General features: G+C 45.0%; 1 protein-coding gene across 2 annotated transcripts in view; it reads right to left on the reverse strand.

Moving 5' to 3' along the window:
• LOC139401889 (vasorin-like) overlaps positions 1 to 799 on the reverse strand; it is a 47,876-nt gene extending 47,077 nt beyond the window's left edge. For both annotated transcript variants that reach the window (XR_011633179.1, XM_071145891.1), the window contains exon 1: positions 702 to 799. The gene's annotated coding sequence lies outside the window, so the exon portion shown is untranslated. The remainder of the gene's footprint in view (positions 1 to 701) is intronic.
• Positions 800 to 7,317: the final 6,518 nt, after the last annotated feature.

Raw genomic sequence — 7,317 nt, forward strand, 5'->3', positions numbered from 1 at the left:
AGCCTACTAGTTAGTGATAAAGTTACGATTGAAGTGTTTCCAGCTGTTGTTACGCACAGATTAGAGAAATGCTGCGGCGTTTGACTTTCCTATACTGATTTGTTATCGCTCTTTTGGCTATATGAGTGATTTTATAATATTTGTATATTATGTGTAAATTATTGAATGTTTTTAAGTGATTTTGAATGTTTCTGCTTAAATGATCCTCGGTTTGCATGGTACAAATTCGAAGCTGACAACCTGTTGTTTACAGCAGGTTGTAGGTCTTGTAGGGTTCTCATTCAGTGCAGTGAGAAGGTGTCTGGAATGGGTGAACATTTCACCTCTAGCCAACTCCTGTCATAGAACGAATAAACAGCATAACATAGCAGGGGTGGGAGTGTGGAGTCTGTAGAAGGGTGGTGTGTACTAGTAAGCATATATGTTTCTTAAAAACGAATGTCTCTTTATGAAGAAAAATAATAATAATAAATAATTTTCTATTTAATGATGTTATTGCTTTTCAATAAATTACCTAAGTTATTCATGCAGAGTTGATAAACACAAGCTTTATCCAAAGTCATAACCCCACATTTTTCTCAGCTATAGGGCTTGTTTTCCAAACTGCACTGACCAATCTGTGTCACACAACTTTGCATATATAAACTATATAAACGTTACAGTTTATACGTAAAACTATTCTGTTCGTGGAAAAAACTTACCGGTTCTGTTCCCTGCGTAAAGTTTGAGTTGCGGCGCACTCAGAAATGTGTGCTACATAATATTTTTATCCAAGAGGACCCACGTAGAACAAGTAAACAGTTGAAAATCCTTTAGTCGTCCGTGGTGCACTCTGTCAAAAGTCCCCGAAACTGTGCAACAGCATAAAGTTATTAAAATACATTAAAACTCTTCAGCCACCGGTGTCTAGCGAGTGGTTGAAAGCTCCACGTCGAGGAATGCGCTTCAAGTGTCCGGCGAGAGCCCATAAGCTTCCCGACCCCAAGACAAAAGCGCTTTATTGGCGAATGGAACGGAGAGTTTTAACGAGAATGGGAGGGGCGACTCGAGGCGAGCTAGAACGCGACCCAGAGCGCTCAAAACTCCACGCTACTGTCTGCTGCAGGGGCCTGGAAAGCAGCGCTCATATGCTGCGCGCTCCTCCTTGACAGATACAGTTGGGGCAACGCAACAAAAAAATGTCTACATGTTTCTTTTAGTTTCACACTGTAAACCAGCAGGACCTGTTTCAATAACACGCTTATGAGAAGTATTTACTTGCAAACTTATTTTGTGCAGTTCTGTGTTCATATTCTTTACAGCACATTTTGAGTATGGAATGGTTTGTACTCAGACTACAGTGAACCAGTTTCAACATTTATAAGATTGGAGCCTATAATGTGTCCATTGCCTACATTTAGGCCTATTTTTATTTCTTAACATTTTTAGTCTATCAGCCTATATTTGTTATTCTTGGATACTTGTTCATATGGGCTTGATGTATGAAATGGAAAAGCGAACAGCCTTGTATTTTGACTGTCAATCACTTGGCATTTGAGAAAAGCGCGTGTCAATTGTCAAATCTCTCATTGGCACGTATGGTGTCTTAATTCATGAATGTTGTTGCACCGTTTAACTGGGAGATTGGTAGGCATTGAATACTTCCTACTGCTGAGTAGCCTTACAGCCCGTCGGCAGCTGGCACCCTATTTTAAAGTGTCTTAGAATCGCTTTCTAACGAGGTGAAGTAATGGGATATCTATCAGTAATGGTGTAACCATGTCACATACTCCGATATAGATACTTTTAGAAACATACTATGTCTCAGAATTGTCCATAATATAGTTGAGAACAGGACAGAAGTGATCTAAAAGGATCTGTTCATATCAACACATTGTTTGTTATAAGTAGTCTAATTCCTTATATCATATTTGTATATCTACAGGACTCTATCTAGGTCTATACAGGATAACTCAAAACAAATCAAATGAATCCAACCACTTTACACAGAGCTCTTTTCTGATGTGTTAACGACTCGATTTGGTCATCCATAGCAGTGCAGCCATAGGGCCTTCTACCACTATGCTTGTTGACACACGACTGTGAAAGTAATTGGTCTGAGGTCAACACTCCCCCTGTATATGTGTGGGTGGCGTCACTCCCCCCGGCTCTGTAGGTGTACCTTGGCTGGGTCCGGCCCCTGCAAGAGCAAGATTCAACAAACACACCACAGGGCTTTGGCTCCTGGGCCGGTGCAAGTGTGTCTCTGGACATGTTTTGACCCTATTCTGTGTGGAATAAGGGACACTTCAGAATGGCTGAACCGTGCTTTATTTACAGCTGTTTTTCAAAACTGTTACTGTCATTCCTCTTTATGCCACTGTGGCACGTTCTTCTTCCATAGTTTACCCACAGTTATGATCCATATCACACACACACACACACACACACACACACACACACACACACACACACACACACACACACACTGTAACATACACCTGTAACAAATGACTGTAAATTGCAGGAATAGACAAACGACTTCATGCATGTTCTCCAGGCCCAGATGTACTAGTCCCATAAAGTCCATTATGTTTTCAAAGAACATCAAACCTGAATCCTCTCTAGCAGTTTATCACAACTACAGAGATTCACACATACAAATCACCCAGCAGTGCCTCTTCCTCCATCTACTGTGTGTTTCTCTCTCTCTCCCTCTTGTGCTCCAGAGTGGCGCAGCGGTCTAAGGCACTGCATCTCAGTGCTAGAGGCGTCACCACAGACAAATCCAGGCTATATCACAACCGGCCGTGATTGGGAGTCCCATAGGGCGGTGCACAATTGGCCCAGTGTCGTCCAGGGTTGGCCGTCATTGTAAATAAGAATTTGTATCTCCACCCCACCCCCCCACCCATATCTCCACCCCCCCACCCATATCTCCACACCCCCCCAGCCATATCTCCATCCCCCCACCCATATCTCCACACCCCCCCACCCATATCTCCATCCCCCCCACCCATATCTCCACCCTACCCCCCACCCATATCTCCACCCCCCCACCCATATCTCCACCCCCCCACCCATATCTCCACACCCCCCCACCCATATCTCCATCCCCCCCACCCATATCTCCACACCCCCCCACCCATATCTCCATCCCCCCACCCATATCTCCACACCCCCCCACCCATATCTCCACCCCCCCCCCCACCCCACCCATATCTCCACACCCCCACCCCACCCATATCTCCATCCCCCCCACCCATATCTCCACCCCCACCCCCCACCCATATCTCCACCCCCACCCCCCACCCATATCTCCACCCCCCCCACCCATATCTCCACCCTCCCCACCCATATCTCCATCCCCCCCACCCATATCTCCACCCCTCCCCACCCATATCTCCACCCCCCCCACCCCACCCATATCCCCCCCCCATATCTCCACCCCTCCCCACCCATATCTCCAACCCCCCCACCCATATCTCCACCCCCCCCCACCCATATCTCCACCCCCCCCCCACCCCACCCATATCTCCACACCCCCACCCCACCCATATCTCCATCCCCCCCACCCATATCTCCACCCCCACCCCCACCCCCATCCATATCTCCATCCCCCTCCCACCCATATCTCCACCCCCCCACCCATATCTCCACCCCCCCACCCATATCTCCACCCACCCCCCCCCCCCCCCCCCCACCAATATCTCCACCCCCCCTCTTTCTTCCACAGTAGAGTATGCCAACAGAACCAACCCAGAGTTGAACTGATGACTGTGCTAAACTCATACAGGTACAGGCTGGTAGTTATTTATCATAGTCATCAGTGCTGTGTGTCTTAGAAGCAGAGGTAGGACCACAGTCTCCAGAGCTCCACACACACACACACACACACACACACACACACACACACACACACACACACACACACCGTTCACCTCCAATGGCGTCAGCCTGCTTTCACTCTCTCCGACGACAGCTTTAGATAAACACTGTAGGGGTACACACACACTACACACACACAAACACAGGCATACACACACGCATACACACACACGCATACACACACACGCATACACACACCACCCCGACTACCCCTGCTCTGTTCTGTTTACCTCCAGTCATCATCAGTAGAATCTAATTGGATGACTTAACTCCCAGAAGGCATGACATCACAGGGGACATTTATTTTCCTTTGTTTTTCAGTCCCTTACATGGAAGCATTGTCCTCCTCCCCAGCACCCATTAAATAGGAAAGAATAGAATAGAAAATTATTGCAACTTTTTTTGTCCCTCCTTTAGCACACAACCCATGTAGATGTAGACAGTGGACTATGGTGGGCTACACATGCAGTGATGTTGAAAGGTCTGGACCATATGCATTATGAGTGGTGGTGGTGTAGTGTAAATCAGGGTTGCTGTAATAACATGAGCCCGGTGCCGTCAGCACGTTCAGCTCCCTAATCATTATGGCCCAGTTAAAGATGGCGACACGGAATCCGGACCACTGTAGTGTTGCCCAGGGGAACCAGTACAACAGTGAGCTGGTAGGGGTTGGTCCAAGAGCCCTGACCCTGCCAACCAAAGGCTCCAAACTGAAGTATTACTTATCCACACAGCAGCCTCCTCCTTATTACCCCTTTCTCTTCCTTTCCATGCTTTTCTCTCTCTTTTCTCTCTCTTTTCTCTCTCTTTTCTCTCTCTTCTTTCTCTCCAATTATTGAGCTTTTTTTACCATTTCGCTGCTCAGCTGTTTTTCTCTTTTTTGTTTGTTCCCCCTTTCTCTTATTTTCTGCTTTTTCTTTCCATCTACTCTTTCATTCCCCCTTTTCTGATATCTTGTATTATTATCATTATTTGTAGAGTTTTTATGGTTTCTTCTCTGACTTTTCCTCTGTTCTTCCTCTCTGATTCTGAACTCCTTCTCTTTCTCAGTCTTCTGTACTCTCTCTTTCTATTTCTCTCCCTCTTTCTCAGTCTTCTGTACTCTCTCTTTCTATTTCTCTCCCTCTTTCTCAGTCTTCTGTACTCTCTCTTTCTATTTCTCTCCCTCTTTCTCAGTCTTCTGTACTCTCTCTTTCTATTTCTCTCCCTCTTTCTCAGTCTTCTGTACTCTCTCTTTCTATTTCTCTCCCTCTTTCTCAGTCTTCTGTACTCTCTCTTTCTATTTCTCTCCCCCTTTCTCAGTCTTCTGTTCTCTCTCTTTCTATTTCTCTCCCTCTTTCTCAGTCTTCTGTTCTCTATTTCTCTCCCCCTTTCTCAGTCTTCTGTACTCTCTCTTTCTATTTCTCTCCCTCTTTCTCCTTCCTCTTTCTTCTTCTACATTGTAGGCTTCTCACCTGCCCTCATTCTATTCTTATGGAACATAGAACATGGAGTCAGAATGGTTGAACTGGTGTAGGGAAGTGTAGGACCTCTGTGATAAAGACCAGTGGCTATCAATTTACATCAACTGTATGTCCATAAAGCATACATGACGTCCCTGTAACTCCATACTGAACAGGACATCATGTTAGTGGTGGACAGTGTTACATACATGACGTCATGTTAGTGGTGGACAGTGTTACATACATGACGTCCCTGTAACTCCATACTGAACAGGACATCATGTTAGTGGTGGACAGTGTTACATACATGACATCATGTTAGTGGTGGACAGTGTTACATACATGACATCCCTGTAACTCCATACTGAACAGGACATCATGTTAGTGGTGGACAGTGTTACATACATGACGTCATGTTAGTGGTGGACAGTGTTACATACATGACGTCATGTTAGTGGTGGACAGTGTTACATACATGACGTCCCTGTAACTCCATACTGAACAGGACATCATGTTAGTGGTGGACAGTGTTACATACATGACATCATGTTAGTGGTGGACAGTGTTACATACATGACGTCATGTTAGTGGTGGACAGTGTTACATACATGACGTCATGTTAGTGGTGGACAGTGTTACATACATGACGTCATGTTAGTGGTGGACAGTGTTACATACATGACGTCCCTGTAACTCCATACTGAACAGGACATCATGTTAGTGGTGGACAGTGTTACATACATGGCATCATGTTAGTGGTGGACAGTGTTACATACATGACGTCATGTTAGTGGTGGACAGTGTTACATACATGACGTCATGTTAGTGGTGGACAGTGTTACATACATGACGTCATGTTAGTGGTGGACAGTGTTACATACATGACACCCCTGTAACTCCATACTGAACAGGACATCATGTTAGTCGTGGACAGTGTTACATACATGACATCATGTTAGTGGTGGACAGTGTTACATACATGACGTCATGTTAGTGGTGGACAGTGTTACATACATGACGTCATGTTAGTGGTGGACAGTGTTACATACATGACGTCATGTTAGTGGTGGACAGTGTTACATACATGACATCCCTGTAGCTCCATACTGAACAGGACATCATGTTAGTGGTGGACAGTGTTACATACATGACATCATGTTAGTGGTGGACAGTGTTACATACATGACGTCATGTTAGTGGTGGACAGTGTTACATACATGACGTCATGTTAGTGGTGGACAGTGTTACATACATGACGTCATGTTAGTGGTGGACAGTGTTACATACATGACATCCCTGTAACTCCATACTGAACAGGACGTCATGTTAGTCGTGGACAGTGTTACATACATGACATCATGTTAGTGGTGGACAGTGTTACATACATGACGTCATGTTAGTGGTGGACAGTGTTACATACATGACGTCATGTTAGTGGTGGACAGTGTTACATACATGACGTCATGTTAGTGGTGGACAGTGTTACATACATGACATCCCTGTAACTCCATACTGAACAGGACGTCATGATAGTGGTGGACAGTGTTACATACATGACGTCATGTTAGTGGTGGACAGTGTTACATACATGACGTCATGTTAGTGGTGGACAGTGTTACATACATGACATCCTGTAACTCCATACTGAACAGGACGTCATGTTAGTGGTGGACAGTGTTACATACATGACATCATGTTAGTGGTGGACAGTGTTACATACATGACATCATGTTAGTGGTGGACAGTGTTACATACATGACATCATGTTAGTGGTGGACAGTGTTACATACATGACATCATGTTAGTGGTGGACAGTGTTACATACATGACATCATGTTAGTGGTGGACAGTGTTACATACATGACATCATGTTAGTGGTGGACAGTGTTACATACAGTGCCTTGCGAAAGTATTCGGCCCCCTTGAACTTTGCGACCTTTTGCCACATTTCAGGCTTCAAACATAAAGATATAAAACTGTATTTTTTTGTGAAGAATCAACAACAAGT

The sequence above is a fragment of the Oncorhynchus clarkii genome, unplaced genomic scaffold, assembly GCF_045791955.1.
Source record: "Oncorhynchus clarkii lewisi isolate Uvic-CL-2024 unplaced genomic scaffold, UVic_Ocla_1.0 unplaced_contig_544_pilon_pilon, whole genome shotgun sequence".
Classification (NCBI taxonomy): Eukaryota; Metazoa; Chordata; class Actinopteri; order Salmoniformes; family Salmonidae; genus Oncorhynchus; species Oncorhynchus clarkii.